Below are 17,829 nucleotides of genomic sequence, written 5' to 3'. Positions count from 1 at the left end.
GTTTGTAATATCTGAGAACACTGTGTAGAATAAGGTCAAGAAAATATGGCAGAAAGAAGGAGTTGTATACAAAACAAGTTAAAAGATCATGCTAACTGCTGGAAGTGGTGAGGAAAGCCGACTATCATAAGTGTGGAGACTTTTCCCCTCCTTTTCAGTAAGGAGAACGTGGATTCCTTGGGCTCACTGCAGCACTGCACACAACTATCAGGTACCAGATAATTGTTGACACTAGCAAAATCACATGCATTTATTCTGCAAATACTAGCCTGCAGAAGCTGCACATTTAGCATTCTTCATAATTGGAAAGAGACACTAACGCTGGCTGGCCTGTCCTTACAGACACAGCCACTCTGTTTAAGCAGCCTTGTTTCTTAGGAAGTGTGAGGTAAATAGTTATGATGATTCATATTAGCATCACAGTGCAAATACCCTTACCTCCCTGGAGAAAGGAGAAGGAAAAGAAAATATACATGTGACAAACCTTAGTTAGGTGACTGGGAGGTGACGTGAGGTGGTTATGGAGAAAATGGTGCAAGAATCCAGAGGAGATGGGTTTTGCTTTGTTTTGCTCTTCTGCAATTAGTTACCTCTGAAACAGCTAGGGCCAAGAGCTGGTCACTGTCCTGGAAGGAAGAAAATCCAATGTGCGGGTGTTGGGTGTTGTGAGTGAGGTTTTCAAAAGCCTGAATGTGAGTTAGGAGTATAACTTCCATGTTATGTGAATCAGGTACACCTAATTGTCTAAATCTGGGGTTCCTTCAGCTGTCTAGTTGTCTAAATGCCCAGTTCCAAGCTAGTTTTCTGAGCTCTCTCAAAACTCAGGGTAGCAAGGCAGGCAGTTCATGTGGCTGAAAAGTCCTGCCCATCACAGGCACTCTGCTTAGAAGGCTGGTTGCCTCTATCAGCAATCACAGGAGTGGTTTGCCTTACCTGTGGTAAGTGGTTCCCCTTACCTGGTTCTGTCAAAGTGATCCAAAACAGCAGACTTTTAGTATTTAAAGTGACTAAGTATGACCATGGCCCACAGGAGAATGACCTCTAGGAAGGGATGGCTACAAAAAGGTGTGGGTAGACAGTAGTGTCCTTCTTCTGCCTTCACATGCAGGCGCTATTTTTCAGTCTGGGAGGGAAAGCAGACAAAAGGTGATTAGAGCAATGCTCAGGAAGGAACTCTAACCTTCTCATCACAGCTTCCTTTTATCACAAGAGGATTTTTCTAGCTGTTAGAGCTATAAGCTGAGCTCCTGCACTTTTTTGCTTCTTTCCACATTACCAGTGAGGAAGAATCTGCAATCAGCATTTTGCTGAAGAGGTTCAAGGAAGAAAGGAACCCAATGTGCTTCTTCTGTAGCGGTGTATACTAATAGCAGGAAGGAGAAAAACCTCATTTATGTCAATGAAGCAGACAGATGTGACCCTTAGATGGTGCTACCCTCACTGACATGAGGTGCTTGCTGACTCCTTGAATAGCCCCATTCAAATCAACATAACGGCTCTTGGAGCAAGGTTCCGCTCACTGTTAATGAAGATGTCAGAATCTGGTCCACAGGGAATAAATGCATTGAGCAAGAAGGGGCTCTTCTATAATCTCTTTCCTAGAACATGTTTGGAGACCTACATTTGCAGCTGGTTCTTATCTGAAAGCCAGGCCAAATCAAGCCTCCCTCACCAGAAGATGCAAGCATGCCCAGACTTTTGGAAGTTCAGCTTCAGATCCAAACATTAGGCCTGATCCAAAGTTGATAGACTCCCACTGACCTAAACAGACACTTGGCTCGAGCCTCCATGTCTTGGGCCCATCCTGACACAAAAAAATACACCGTACACCAATACTACTGGCGTGTCCGGGCCCATGGCTGAAAGAATATGATCCCTTTTCTTTTTTTTCCCTCTTGCTTTTAATTTCTTTTTTTTTTTTTGGGGGGGGGGAAGGTATTGGTCTCAGGGAGGCATAAACTCCCTTCTTTTCCATCCCTGATTGAGTATCAAACTCCTCCGTTGAGATTTCTCCATGGAGACATTGGGTTTTCCTGGCAGGCAGGGTTGCAAACTACTCAGCGGAATGTCTACAGCTCTGCAGCTCCAGAGGAGCCAGGAGGCTGGGCATCCCAGCCAAGGGAAATACTGCTGTCGTCCCAAGAACACTTTCATGGAGACTGAGGTGCATACTGGATTAGAGGCGGCTAAGCTGGGTTCTTGGGGTTTTTTGTTGGTTTCCTTTTTCCCCTCGAAAATCTAAAGCACGGGGGAGAGAACTCCACAGACGAGAAATCTGGGGATCCTTGTGGATGTTGCAAAATGTGGTTTGTTAATGGATCTTTTTACTTCTGGTACTTCTGGCTTGTTCGACACATACGCGCACATACACACATACAGAGAGTAACTTTGGCAAGCTCATGTTTTCATGGCACAGCACCAGGAAATGGGAGTTCCCCTCCCAACAGAGAAGATCAGGGCAATGAGGCAAAGGTGGGGAATCAGACCCAGCCTGAGACTCAGTGGAGCGCTGGCCCGGACAATTCTTACACAAATAATCTCCAGGAGCTCTGAACTCGTGCTTCATTGTGGACACAGACAGTGCTGTAGAAAAAACAGACTGAAATTGCTTCTCGTTCATGGCATCTGTAGTGTAAAAATGGTTTTCGTCCAAGACATTTGTGGTCGGAAAATCCTGACACCTCATAAATTATCTTAGAGGCGCAACAAAGCTTCAAAAAGATGAAACTCAATGCTGAGGTCAGCAGGAATTTTTTTGCATCTTCTGCAGTGGAGGAGCATTTTCAGTCTCGGGGAAAACCACCACAAAAAGAGGCAGCAAGAAGAGAGAATATTTCTTGGCATGAGAGCCTCAGCGCTCAGGGGAGTAAGGCATCCTCTATTATTTATTTTTGGCCACCTCTGTGTTCACACATCATCAGAACATGATCCAATCGACCAGGGGCAGCCTGATAGTGAGGTGGCTGCTGCAGTTAGGTGACATTTCCAGGTCCACCCACTCAGGCTAATTACCTTTGCATAGTGCTGGGGGCTACATGGGTTGAGCACCTTCCAGGATTGGTCTGACAACATTTTATAGGTGAGGTGGGTGTGGGATAGGGGTGAAGTACTGCAAAACCGCAGCAGGCTTCAGTGTGAGTTTGCAGAGAGTGTGGAAGTGTTGTGAGGAATTGTTTATGATCTCTATAAGCTCATACCCACAAGCAGTCAGTTGGCATTTTTTAAAGCTGTTTTCCTATTCCTCTTGACTACAAATGCAAACTCACTGCTGGAGCTCTGGCTGCCCTGCTGCGTGAGGCTGAGCAGGCTGCTTAATCCCTCACACCTTCCTGTAACTATAGCTAGTCTGAAGGAGGACAACTGCCTGGCAGTTTCCCTTGCTCTCTTCTTGGATATTTCTTCTTTTCTATATAGAGGAGAGTTTCCTTCTTCCAGACAAGAGCAAGGTGGAGAAAGAGGACCCTGAGGGTGGTGTCACACACAGCCCTTTTTAACACAAGAACCTCTGAGGGTTCTTAGTTACTACGTGTAGGTATCACAGTGGCAACCAACTGTCCTCTGCAGCACATTAAACCCCGCGTTGGTCAAACAGAGGGATATTGAGATGGTACTTGAAAAGTGGTGTCCAGGATGACCTGTGGTTTCCCTGTTGTGCTGTGTGGCAGGAAGGACGTAGCCAAAAGCAGTTAGTTCAGGAAAAAAGGGCTTTTTTTGGGGCGCAAAGTGGAAGAGATGTTTCTAAAGAGGCAGAGACTTGTCTCTGTCAGGAAGAAATCATCTGTCCTGTAGCAGACCCTGTTGCTTCTCTTACCAGCCTGCTGCCTTAGGTGTCTGCTGCATCCTGATCCATGCCTGGCCTTGCCCTGCAGCGCTCACGGCAGGAAGTCTGGTGTGCCACACGGTGCTGGAGTCCTGCCTGCAGCCTGGTGAGGGCTGCCTGGGAAAGGCAATGCCCAGGATGTGACAGCCAGCCCTCCTGCAGGGTCCCAGCACAAGGGGGATGCTGCCAGTGTAAAACCAGTTTTTCAGGCGGGGACAAACACCCCCTTGGGACAGGCAGTGGGTTTTAGGGTTGTTATTTATCCCCTTTACCGAGCGATCATCAAAATGGCTCCATTTTCATCTGTAGCATTGCCTGTTGCTTTTATGTGTCTTATTTTGGAGACTGAAGTTAGATGGTAAGATACGAACTGCTTTCCATTTCTGTGGGTGGACAAAACTTTCAGGTTTAAAACTTCTCTCCATATGTTCAGCCCTCTGAGTCCCTAGCAAGATCTAACCTCCCTGCCCACTTAGTAAATCAATGGTTTCTAAGGCATGTAGAACTGATTTTATGGCAGCAAGATGCATTTCACTAGATTTATGTTATTAAACTGGAGGAGGGGAAGCCTCCTTTTATTTGGGGCAGTCCTTGAATTTTACAGGCTTGTTTGAGTAAGTAATTATTTTGGTAATGCTGGGGCCTCCTTTATTGAATCGTAAATGCATCCTGAACAGCTCTCAGAATAACAAGCAGACCTTTCCCTGAAAGTCTATGGATTGCCCTGATTAGCAAATCTGAACATTAGTAGTTTACTCTCCGATTAGCTTTGCTGCTGAGGGCTGCCTTGGTTCACTTCTCTGGAGCTACTCACAAGATTAAGCATGTATGTAAATGTTTGCAGGATCAGTTCCACAAAGGAAAAAAACCAACCCAAAAGCCGTTTCTTTGGAAACATCCTCTGTGACCATGTTAGGAAAAAGGATCAGATAATTGGGATCTTTATGATGCTTATTATAAAAAATGTTCTGGAACTAGTTCAAGCACCAATCAGAAACCACATTGTTCCACTAAATCACTTTCAGATGCCATTTCAGATACAGAATACAATTACTCCTAGTTTAAAAATATAAATGTTCCCTTCATAAAACAGACACACACACACGCACACACACACACATACACATCTATTTTAATTTCTTTTATTTTTATCTGTCTTGGCTGGAGTTCAGGCCTTGCACAGATGATCTGTTAACAGATTTTGTCCCATTTCTCTCTGCCGGGTGTTGTGCAGAGCCCATCATACGGTGCAGAAGACACGGACATTAGGACTTCACATACAGAAGAGCTCTTGCACAAGCTGGAGGGCTGAAGGCTCAGGCTTGTATGTGTATGTGCTTAAGAAATCAAAGCAAAGCAAAACCTGGAACAAAGATTCTGCCCCCAAATGTTGCATTAAAAACCCACCCGAGATGCCTGGAGGGGTTCCTGGCCTGTCATTTTTTGTTGCTGGATAGCTATGGGTTTTGTGAAGCAAACTGCCTTCCCTACATGGTGGCTGCTGCCCACATGCTCTCCTTGTTGTTAGGAGAGCACGGAGGCTATCTGTGATGAGCTCAAACTGTGAATCTGGCTCTGTTCGTAATCGGGGGACTCACCCGCCGTCCGGGCTGTTTATGTGCGAGCACATGCTGAGGTGCAGGCAAACAAGGAGGTGTGAAAAAGCTGGAGGGGGAAAAAGCTGTTACACTGTGGGCTGGCCGGGCCGGGCACCCTATGCTTGCCTAGGGTCAGCACAGTGTGAGCCCACTGCCCGGACACAGCCCCTGGTTGAGACATCTAGTGTTGGCAGTCTCCTTCCTTCTGAGTCAACACGCATACAGGCACCTCCAGAGGGTTTCTCAGCCTCTCTGTAAGGTGTGATTCATTTCCTAGGAGGGAGCATCACTGCAGAGAGGTATGGAGGGAGCCAGAATAACTGGATAGCTAACCCCAGGGCTTTGGTAGGCATTAAGCTGGTTGGAAAGGGTCCCTGGGGCAGGCTCCTGAGCCTTGTGCTTTCATGGTGTAGCTGCTGGGCTGCACAGAGGACTTCTCCACCTTGCCAGAGCACCATGCTGCCTCTGGGTTGGGACTGTCTGGGACATTTCTAATGGAAAGCTTTCTTCGTTGTCAGGAAATCATCCTTCGTCATTGCTGAAATCCTTCTCGAGAGTGGTTCTGTTTGGTGAGCCCAGCCCCAGCCACAAGTCTGTGGGAGCGCAGCCTGCTCTCCTGCCAGCCGGCTGCGTTGTTTTCCAGGGCTTGGGGCCCCTGTGCTGCGTTCAATCCTGCTGTGGGACAGGAAGCCCGCAGACACCCGGAGTGTTGCCCCAGAATCCAGACAAACCCCCCCAGAGATGCCAGACCCCCAACAACCTGGCAAGAAGCCCTGGGAACCTGGGATCAAAACAGGGATAACAAGGCTTAGCTTTCTACCCCAAGGCTAGGGATGCTTGAGGATGCTGCCATCTTTCAGATGCTCCACGGGCTGTCCTTTTTTTTTTTCTTTTGCTGGGGCGAGCAGAGGGATTTCTCAGCATCGGGGCAATGTGAGAATCTTGAGGGCTGCATTTTGGAAAAATTTATATGGAAACATTTTCATACTTTCCAAAACAAAAGATGCAAAGGGGTTTGTTACTAAGGGAAAATTCCTCCGCTAGTTTTGCAAAGGCTGAGATTTCTGAGTTTTCTTAGCGCTGCTCATGGGTTCTTTAGGAGGCCATTGAGATGAATGGCCTTTGAACTCAGTGGTAGCTTAAATACAATGTGTGAAATCCTGGCCCTAAGGAAAACAGTTGACTCCCAATGACTGGCACCAGCAAGTGAGATGAGGAACTCAGGTGTGTTGCATTAGCTGACATTGCTTGGGCCTCGTGGTAGAGTAACAGATCTGCTCCGAGCCAAACTCTTGGCTGGGATGAGCAAAGACCATTTTGCTCCTGTGTCTCCGATGGCTGGAAAACACAGTTTGAATGGACAACAAAGCCATTTCTGAAGAATGGATGTTTAGGTTGATGTACAAGTTGAAGAAGCATTTTATAGCGGTCTGAAATAAATCCAAGAGAGGGGATTTTCAGAAGCACAGGCTGTTCTTCCTACCACCAGTGACTGATTTTGCAGTGGGAGCACAGTCAGGCTGATGCAAGGTGACTGTGGAAATTTGACTCTCCGTGCTTAAGATTTTTAGTGTTTCTGGCCAGAAGACTAGAGGTCTTTCTGAGATGTGATCACTTCTGTGACGTTTTGTTGTTACAATAGCGTCATAGAGCCTTGGTCAAAGACCAGGACCACCCCTGTACCTTGCTGCATCCCTAAAGAACATCCCAGAGATTTTTGATCCAACTGGGCAACGCCCTACCCAAGTCAAGAACAGCTCACAATCCCCTTCAATGAGTATGTTTTAATTATTACATATTAGTGTCATTAATCACTTTGTTTTCCAGCAAGATGGCTGTGGCCTTTGCTGCAACATGCTGATTTCTATTTAAAAGAGAGGTTGCTGACAAACGTTTCACAATCCTTATGTTATGATGTACTTCTTACCTCAGGGATGCAAGTTTGTTCTGCAAACAGGAAACATTTTTCACTGATGAGATGGGGAAATCTTACAGATCCTGATGTTGCCAACTAGAGATGCATTATCAGGTTTAGGGCTATTCATGAGGCACTAGTCATTGGTAGTGTGCAATTATTCAAACCTCTCAGGTTTTCTATTTTTGAAGGTTATATTCCTAGCCCTTCTGATTAAGAAAAATTTCTAGCACGAGACAACTGCACCTGAAAGCCTAACAAAACCTAGAAAACCAGTAAAAATGTGTCACATTTCTCGTTCTTTTCTCTCTTTTTCTTTCTCCTTTTCCTTTTCGTGCCTGCCTCCTGATTCAAAACTGAGGTTTGGCAGCATAGAAAACTGCAGTGGGAAGAGAGCCAAGATTGTTTGTGCAGACGGGTTTAAGCTGCAGTGTCAAAGGTGCAGCTCCAGCCTTGGATCCAAATATCACCAGAATTTGGTTTCGTTGGTTGGGCTTGAGCTCTTCTGCACAACAAAGCAAGCTTAATTCACCTACGTGGAGGTGTAGAAAACCAAGTGTCAGTAGTTATTAGCAGCCGCAGGACAAGTGCTATGTTTCTAGGTATGCGCCTCTTCTGGGGCTCACTCCTCATTCCACGGTAACGTTGAAAATGCCAGAGGAAGCAGAAACAGCAGGAGCAGAGGTAATGGCCTCAGAATGGTGCCAGAATGCCACGGGTGAGTTTTCTTGCAAGCTGCCCATGGAGAGGGCCCGTCAGCATGCACCAACAGAGCCATATTTCATTTGCACACAAGAACCCGGGATTGTCCTGGGAGGCTGCATAAGAAATGAGGCTCCATGGTCAGTGCGAAACCAATAACAAATACCCCAATCCCTCCTACCAAGAGATCAGAGCGCAGGGGGGTGCCTGCAGCGGAGGAAGGCTGGGGCAAGCGCAGAACAGCAAGGATGTTTGTTAGTTCTTCATTGTATCTCTTACCAAGCATAACTAACCTCACCACCATCAATAGGGATTGTGACCATGGAATGAACCCAGCTCCGGGACCTACTGGACATTTTTCATTAGGAGATTTTTAAACAAGACGTTATTTTTTTGTGCAAACATTAAAAAGTACCTGTTTTGAGTATTTTTTCTGGAGAAAAGCAAAGAAAATCCAGGTTTTCCCAAAATGAAACATTTTTATAATGCAAGAAAGTTCCGTTTCCACAGTTTTTGAGTGTTCTGAAATGTCATATTTTCCAGTATGAAATATATTTGGTTATATTTTTTGAATGTTTCAGAAAATTAGAACACGTGTGCTCATATATCAATCAATATAGTTTAACTATGAGAAGTTTGTTTTCAAAATATTACCTTATCACCGATACAAAATATTTTTACCCACTCTGGAGGAGCAAAGGCATTCAAAATCATGGAAAAAGCTCGTGAGATGGAGGACCAGAAAGAAGAGGAAGGCAGGCAACATTGAAGAGAAACAGAGAAGACTTAAGGAAGGAAAGAAAGGGCATTCAGTGAAGAACCACCAAGGTTAAAAGTGGAGAAAAGCAGGATGAAGCTCCTTGCAGGATAGATTCCCTGGTGTGGTGAAGTCCTGCATAGGAGGACAGCTCTGGATAGTCCACAGGCCTTGGCCCAGGTTCAAGAGGTTGTGTAAGAATGGTGATGGCAAGGAGGATGGGCATGCGCTGAACACTGTATTGCTTTGTTTGGATCTATTAGGTTTTATGCAACCTACCATAAAAAGTAACAGTGCTTTGATTAGTGGTGTGAGCAAGACACAGAGGCTTGGAGGTCTGTTTCCGTAGGGTGGTATCAGAGGTTCAGGATGTGCAGGGAGGGCCACCGAAGGAGGCAGCGCTGTAGGCTCAGGAAACCTAAGGAGCACTGTTCCTGTGTGCTGCTGGGAGCCTGGAGATCCTCCAGAATAGGGGCAGAGCCGAGCTTGCAGCACGACGACTTCTCCACCACCAAATATGTGAGTGTGGCTGACAGAGGAGGAGGATGAAGATGACGCACTTTGCTCCCAGCACCTCTCCATCACTGGCAGGCAAACCTGTCCCCAACGGCAAATTCTGTAGAGCCAGCTGCAGCCGTTCCCCTCTGCAAAACACGCACGCAGTGTGGGGTTTCGGAGTCTTGCAGGAGCCTTGAAAACCACCTCTTGGGTGTGCTCCAATCTTGAGTAAACACTTCAAGGACACCACCAAGGTCCCCTGCCTCTCAGGCAGCACGAGCCAAAGTGATAAAAATGGAAATAAAAACCCAAAAACAAAGACAGAGGAAAGAGGGAGAAAATGCTATGAGGCCCAAAGGGCTAAGGATGTGGGTACTGCTGGGCTTAATTGTCTTCTTCGTTGCTCTGCAAGGAGGAATGTTGCTGGGACAGCGTTGCTGTCTTTTGGATTGTTACTGGTTGGGGTTTTTTAAAAATATTTTTTTCTTCCCTCAAACCAAACAGGCAAGTGACGTAAAGCAAATGGAATTGTGGTTCTGAAGCCGGGAAAGTCAGAGATGATCCCAAGCTGCAAAATCCAGATCTGGGTTTTGAACTCCCTGTGTAGCACAAGGCCGTGGAGGCCTTCAGCTGGGCTAGGTCTGCCACGTGGAAGAGGGGGCGAGCAGCCAACTTCAGAGTCAGGTTCAGGTTTGGATTCTGAAACAAACCTCCCTCACCGAAAGTTCAGGGTCGTTCCCGGAGGCTCAGGAGGGAAGAGCTGATTCCAGCCCTTCTCCTCTAACAGGTCTTGGACTTATTGTAACAATTCATCTGGGCCCCTAATGAGGAAAGCCGTCTTCTTTGTGATGACAGTTAAATATGTGCTCAGGCTCATTCCTCAATCAAAGGTTTACATTATATTAGGTTTAAATTATTTCTGTACTGTGGGTGCACCCTGATTTCACAAACCTTGCAGGCTGTTCTGGTTTGGAACATGTGGAGAACTTCTAAAGACTGTCTTCTCACAACCTGCGACCTTGTTTCCATTATCAGCCTTGAATCCACATCATTGACTTGTCCTACAGGGAGACAAGGGGCTGGAAACATCTAGGAATGACACATAAAACACAATAATCACTGTAAATCGGAGATTGCTCCTTGGTTTGAAAGCTGGAATTCTCTCCAAACTCATGGGCTGACTGAACTGTCCATTAGATGGTTGGAAAGGAAGCAGTTATGATTCGATCAATATTTCAAGCAAATCAGTGCAGTCGATGAAAAAAGAACTCTGAGAACATGTTCGCATTGTGGATAAGCCGCAGAAGAGATTGCTCTGAGCTCTTAACCATTGCAAGTCTATCAATCACACCTCCTCATCCTCATGGCCTTCACAGGCACAAAGTTGAAGGGCAGTTCAAGGAGACGGAGCTGGTACACACAAAGTAACCCCAGAGTCTGTGATTGACTCAGGTCGGTGAAAGAGGAGTAAAGGGAGTGCAGTTACCGGGTAGGAAATAGGGTCCATGAAGCATGCAGGGATTTCAGACGGGGATTTTTTTCAACATTTATTGGAACAGACAGACTAAGAGTGCTGAGGGATAAAGGATCCCAAATCAAACAGCCTAATTGGTCTCAAATGGACTGACTAAGGAACTCTCTCCATTCCAAAAAGGGTCAAATTGCATTTTCGAAGGAGATCTCTGAAATTTGAGTGGGAGGCCTGGATAGAAAAACGAATGGATGAACTCATAATTGACATGGATTCCATTATTGCTAATACCTGTGTCAGAGCTGCCACCGAATATGGCCTGCAAATCCAGTCTGGGGGAATTCCCCTTAGAGATGTGACCCAGGTGAAGCAGACTATTTGCCATGAGCCTATGAGGAACTGAGACTTTAATTGCAAACATATGGCTGGGTAACTTTCCAGCAAGTGAAAACTGAGGAGTAGATAAGAAACCTGCTCTGAAACAGATGATCCAGAAGGGCTTTCACTATCTCTGATCCTCATAGTGGGTTTCTCTGCTCTCATATCACTTTATGCTGAACTGAAAATTGTAAAGACAGAGAACATGATGTCAAAATACAACATTGGCACAAAGAGCCCAGTGATTTTAGGAAGAGTGAGGGTGAAGTTAAGTTCCCTGTGATTTTACTTTGATATGGTTTCCTGTTTGTGTCTTCTAAAAGGCAGCGGTCTGATCTTCCGCTTGCTGCTGTCCTGGAGAAGACATATGATGACTTGTATCATGAACAGTTCTGCCTGGGGTCAATTCCAATGTGAGAAGATGGCCTGAAGGACAAGATCGTCACCCGCTTGTGATGGGGACCAGTGTGGCTGCTTAAATTGCCTGTTTTGGTGTTGAGCAAGCAGGATAAGTGCACTGCAGCAAGGAGGAGCTGGGCACCAGCTCCTGGATCTGATCGCTTCCAGGGGCGATAGGGAACGCTTCTTCCCCCAAATCCAGGATCAGGTTCAACAAAGTGTATGAGCACAGGCAGACCTACGAGGTAGCTAAGGGGAAGGGCAAGGGCAAGGGCCCGAGTTTAAATGCGGCTCCCGCATGAAGCGGGGAAGGGCTCTGTAGAGGCTGCTTGCCATTATTTCACTTCGTTTTTCAAGGCAGTCTGATCCCAGTTTGCAGTTGCACTGTATCAGAGCTGGCCTGTAGTGCAGGCAGCCAACCCCAAGGAAAGGGGAGAGGCTGCAGAGCTTTTTGGTGCACTCAGGGCTTTGGGAATTCAGACTGTGGGATTCATCTTGTCTGTTGTTATCTCTTCTGACTGTCCTGAAGGTTTTCCATGCTTTGCAGAGTACCTTTAATACTAGGAAGTCTGTGTGTGTGCTTTTCTCTGGGACCTGGAAGCATGTCCTTATACATAATGAGGGGCATAGAACTATTGTCCGGGTGACTGGGAAAGAGTGAAGGGGAACGTGGGCTGACATTGATCACAAGAACAGAAGGGATGAGCTCAATTTTCTTTTCTGAAAGTGTTTTTGTTTGTCAGGTGACCTTGACAGGACAAGAACTTAACAAGCGTACCTTGTGGTAGCTAGACAGGAATGTAGCCGGGTCAGTCGAATTTTGTTAGGTTGCACAGCATCTTCTGGGTCCTGGCTTGGGAGAGGCAGCTCCTTGGTGTCACAGATGACAAGTCCATGGGGAACTTGGGCCTTTTCAGCAGCGGAGTCATTTGACTCCTGAGTTTTGGAGGCTTAGGTTCTGGAGTCAATTGAGCAAGGCCTGTACTTGCTGTGGGGAAGGGATTTCTCCTTCCTTGAGCAGGCATCCACATAAGGCGAGCAGCACATCAAATGTCAGCTGGAAGGTTAGCTTTTGGAAGAGAACCAAAGATGAGTTTGAACAAATATGGCAACCTGTAAGTGCTTGGTTTTGTGTCCACAACTACACTCTTCCACGTGACTTAAATATTAAGGTTTGAAGACGCAAAGATTGTAAGTAACTTACAGCCTAATTGCTGCTTTGTGATGATGTTTAGCAGTTCACACAGGCCAAAGCACCAATTTTGGTCAGAATAAGTTTTTAAGAGCAGTGTCTGGGACATCTGTGGCAAAGGCTCTGGTTATGCCGAGCAGTCCTGAGAATGAAACCGAGAAAAGTTGGGTCTGCAAAAACTGAGGCATTTAACAGTAAATATTTCCTAAACCGGTGACCACATGTCTGAAAAGGAAGATTTATGCAAAATGGGGAAGGGAAGTTTCATAACAGCATTCTGTAATAAAATAACAACAGTGACGTATGCACACATGTACACACACACTCATTCCAGATAAGGTCAAATATCCAACACTCCAAAGATGAAACACTTTTCTATTTATTTTTGTCCTTCTGACTATGAAATACAATTTTTCTTGGACTGACAGTTCCAGGCAGAAATGCTGTAGAGAATTCTTTCAGCCACTGCTGGGGGTGAGCTCTCTCCTTTGCCCATACCAATGTAGGTACCCCAGGCCTTTCCTGCCTGTACTTCTTGCATATCCCAGTCCTCCTGCCCCTCAAGTCCTTCTCTCTTTGCTCTATGCATGTGTTCCCAGGACACTGGAATGCATCTCCACTTAGATGTTCTGTTGTCAGTGATTTTAGCAGATAACACAGAGGTAGGGATTGGAGTGGAGCCATTAGAGCAATAGTGTGTGATCTGTTGGAAGGGAGGAAATGCAGAAAGGAGAGAGAAAAGGAGGTAAAAAGACAGAAGTGGAAGGTAGGAGAAGTGAAAAGGGGAAGGTGGAGAAGGAAGAGAAAGAAAGGATAGAAAAAGCAAAGATCCCAAAGAATGACAAATTACACCTCTGAGCCATGTTATATTCTGTATAATTTATAGTAAGTTGAAATATTGTTAATCTATAAAGGCTGTATTGTTCTCTTTTTCTCTTGGCCAGCTGCTGCTGACGTAAGCAGGAACTCTGCTCTGGGCTGAAGAAGTCGAGAGTCTAGCAAGCAAGCCTGGCGCAGACTGGAGCTGGAAGTGGGATTTGATTTCTGCTACAGAAAGTCTTTGAGGACTCAGGCTTAGAGGAACCCAGGGAATGTAAGGCTGTTGGGCAAGCTTCAGATAGGAGCTTTTAGTCAGTGTCTCTTCTACAAAAGCTTATAAAAATACATCTTTAAATCTCTTCCAGGAAGATGTTAGAGCTCTCCTGCAGAGTTAACATGCCCAACACGGAGACCAACTTAGTCATTATAGGAAAAGGCATGGGGGTTTAAGTCCTACTAGGAGTTCATCTATCCTGCAAGCTTATTAAAGGGTGTGCTGCTTACTCCATTATGTGTCTAAATGTGTATGTGTGGGTATATATATATGTGTGTGTCTGTGTGTACCACTGTGTGTAAGCTTACGCAGCTATCTCTTTTCTCCCAATAATTCAGTAATTCTGCCTTTGGCTTTGCAGACTCCAGGATCCTGGCCAGCTGGAGCAGGAGAGGCTGCCAAATCCGTCAGGTTGATGGAGCCAGCAGGCTGCTCCACCTGACTGTCTGGAAGCATTCTTTTGCTCTCTTGGGAGGTTCCCAGCACATCTCCATTTCCTCTGAAAGAAGGTTCACCCATGACTGCCAGCGTCTATGTCAGGTCTTTCCATGGGTGCTGCGGCTGCAAAGCCCAGAGACCTATGGCCCTTCTTAACATTGTTTTAGGCATCTCCCAGCTGCACAAGCCCTGAAATTTTCCAAAATGTAGCTAATGAAGCAGATGAAAAGACACAGGCTCTTGGCTAGTGCTGTAGCTGGTTTAGATCGAGGGCATAGAGGGGATGATCTTCTCAAGAATTCTTTATATCTCACAGCCTGGTGAAGACAGTAACAAACCATATTTTTCTGCTCTTTTAAAGGAGAAGAACTTCTTTGTCAACAACTGAGAAGATCCTGAAGAATCCCAAGGTGCGTGAGGAGGTAACAAGGGGACAGCTGAAATTTATGTTATTGTGACATTTCTATGCTAATCTCAAGAATGATCGTGCTGAGAAAGTAAATCCTTTGCAAATGCTCATGAATCTCTGGTATTCAGGTGCCCTGCAGGAGAGACACAGAGATACAGAAAAGATTTTCACCACTTGTACTCAGCATGTGGCTCTCATCTGGTGCTGTATTCTTCCTGCACATTGCCTGGGACAGCATTCAGAACAAGTGGGATTTTCAAATCCCACTTGCAAGAATATTCCTATTTTCTGCCCTGCCCAGGCTAAAGATTGCTCCAACTGCACTTCCCCTTTTGGGTCCTCCTCCCAAGTACAGGTGAAGGATGGTTCTTCACAAGACTTGGGAGCTGAGGCTTGCACATTGACTGTTCTGTTATCCAGCTATAGTCATGCCCTCCTGTTGTACTGCCTAATGGATAGTGTCGTCCCTTCCTGTGTTTCAGCCTCCTTTTACACCTGAAATTGCTATCCGAAGTGCAGACGCAGCAGTGACGTGGAGCCCTAAAACAGGAGAGAGGGACAGCAGAAAGAAAGGAGAGGTGTAAAAAAGCACCAGCAACAAGCCCAGGAAGTTGAGCGAATGCATAAGCAGAACCATTAGTGTGTGCTTGTGGAATGTGTAACACGTAGCAGAGAGCAGCCTTACTCGTTCTGGCTGACTCAGTTGGTCTCTCTTACCTGTCATTAACATGTGAGGTGTTCACCCTGACACGTCACTTTTTGTTCAGCTCACTGTAGGTTGTCATACATAGAAAAGACAGGCAACTCCATGCTCTTTCTCTCTTCCTTAACGCAGAGGTTCCCAAACCGTGCAAAGATCCTCGTCAGCCTTCTTTATGTCTTTTGGAGCACTTACACTTTCATTGTTCAACTTTGAATAGAGAGTTTTTAAAAATAGTTGGTTCTCCAGACCAACTACAAGCTTTTATAACTTTGCCAGCCATCCATGGATCAAGGGTGGGAAGTGCTGTTTTGGCCACAAAGGTGCCAATTTTTATTATTTTCTCTTTGATTTTTTTTTAAATACAACAAGAATTCTGGTGAAGAACTACATGTAAAATGGAGCTGAGGATTAATGAAGAAGCAAATGGGAGATTTTTTTTTGCTTACGTGGAAAGGGAGAAAAAAATAAAGCAGCTGCTTGTGGAAACATGGAAGGTCTCCAGTATGATGAATAATAAGAATAATTTCAAATATATTCTCTGAGATCTGAACAGTATTTATATGCAAATACTATCTCAGAAGGTAGTGGAAAAAATCAGTTTTCCTAACGTTGGCTGGGAAATGGAATTTGCAGTTCTGGAAGACTTGCGATTTCCATAGGAACCAAATGAGATGAAGTAGAAAGACTTAACAGAGGTGATTAAAAAGTATTTTGTACTGAAAACAAACTTTCTAGCTGAATGACATAAATTACATTTAAGGGAGCAAATGGCTTTCTAGCAAGTTTAAAAAAAACAACCCAAATCTGCCCTTTGGTAACTCTGTGTTAGAAACCCTTAGAGAGCAGAGCTCAACTGCAGAACACAACCTTAGAGGAAACACAGGCACATCTTTGGGGTGGCACACTGAGTTGGTGTAAATCTAGTTCATGCTACCAGAGTTTTGGGGTCCTGTTAATATTCAAACACATGGAAAAAAAAAAAAAAAACAAACCAACAACCCCATGCTTTATAAATCAAGAAAGGACCTTAACTGTTTTCCCTTGTTCTGAACAGAAGTTGGAGGTGAGTGATGTAAGCAGAACACTCCATCCCCACTGTCTGGTGTTCAGGAATTTTAACAAGAGAAAAAAATTATGGATTATATCCTTCATTAAAGATTTGCCTAATTTTGTGTTTTGTTTTGGTTATTTTGGCAGTAATAATTTTGTGATTTCTGTACTCACCTTCCCAAAGACGGGAGCCATCACAAACAAGCAAGCTATTTCCTCCGCAGTGCTATTTCTGTTTTGGTTTATTAGTGAGCTAAACAAAAAGCTTTGATCTACCCTCCAGCTTGATATGTAATGAGATATTTTCCTCAAACTCTGGTCTTGATTGAACTCATGTTAATCTCAGCAAGATTAATGCAGATATATGTTCTTACGGGTTTCTGGACAGTCAGATGGGATCTTGCAGTTAGACGTTGCTGGTGCAAGTTCAGTAGACACCACTGCAGGGACAGAGATCTTTCCATAGAAAATTCATTGCACAATTGGTGCATAAGAGCAAATGCATTTGGCCTGAAGCACAATTAATTAATGCATGGCTAATGCTCGCTTATATGTGTTGGTCCTTCTCCCGTTGAAACTGATGGCAAAACTCCCCTGGAGTTCAGCGAAGTGGGGTGGAATCTACACAGAAATTATTTTTCCTAGAACAACTTTGCAATAACCAGTGGATTTGCAAACTCCTCGCTCTGACACATTGAAATAATTTGGGACTTTCATTCCATTTTGCTTTAATTGGACTTACGCTACATCTGAGTCTTCCTAAGTGGGTTGCTGTGCCTAAAATATGTGCAGGCATGTTTGCACTCTCTGAGGGAACATGGAGGTTAAACTAGAAGGCGAGGTTATGTTAGCAAGGATATTTTCTTTTTATACTGCTTCCAAAGGCAACCCTGTTTTGGGCTCACCACTCTGCCTTGACCGCTCTGTGCCTCTCCATACCAAATCATGCTGGGATTTGATGATAAAGCACATCCTCTTTCCAGGAGCCAAGCCAACCCCTACATCCTCGCTCACTGGTGTTCTGGTACCTTAGGCACTTTGTGGTCAGAAGGCAGACTGCAAACGCGGGTATTAGCCGTGGTGACGCTGGAATGTCCAAATCCTCTGTAGGAAGAGAAGAAATTTCTTACAGAGCTGCTGTTGCCAATTTGATTCCCATTTCCGTGGTTTTTATGTTTCTCGGACTGTGCCAGCTGAGATAGCTCTTAGCTGGATACCAGCACTTGCAGGGCCTGATTTGGTTCGTGTCTTCTGTAAAAGTTTTCCATCTCTGACCAAGGTATTTCAGGTCGAGGTAAAAATGTGAGTAAATCGGAGCTGGCATCTATCCCAGACATATCAATTCCCTTAATTCCCTTCTTCCTGTGGCTTTGGGACAATCAAAATAGGGAATGTTTCCATTGCTA

The 17,829-nt window shown here is 45.2% G+C and overlaps 1 protein-coding gene across 1 annotated transcript in view; it reads left to right on the top strand.

Moving 5' to 3' along the window:
• Window positions 1–16,622, top strand: part of NTMT2 (N-terminal Xaa-Pro-Lys N-methyltransferase 2) — a 46,691-nt gene extending 30,069 nt beyond the window's left edge. The window contains exons 4-5 of the transcript XR_012836590.1: window positions 14,623–14,671; window positions 15,153–16,622. The gene's annotated coding sequence lies outside the window, so the exon portion shown is untranslated. The remainder of the gene's footprint in view (window positions 1–14,622; window positions 14,672–15,152) is intronic.
• Window positions 16,623–17,829: the final 1,207 nt, after the last annotated feature.

This window comes from Balearica regulorum, chromosome 8 (assembly GCF_011004875.1).
Source record: "Balearica regulorum gibbericeps isolate bBalReg1 chromosome 8, bBalReg1.pri, whole genome shotgun sequence".
Classification (NCBI taxonomy): domain Eukaryota; kingdom Metazoa; phylum Chordata; class Aves; order Gruiformes; family Gruidae; genus Balearica; species Balearica regulorum.
The sequence above is the reverse complement of the archived record's forward strand: the minus strand, read 5'-3'. Positions and strand labels throughout refer to the sequence as shown.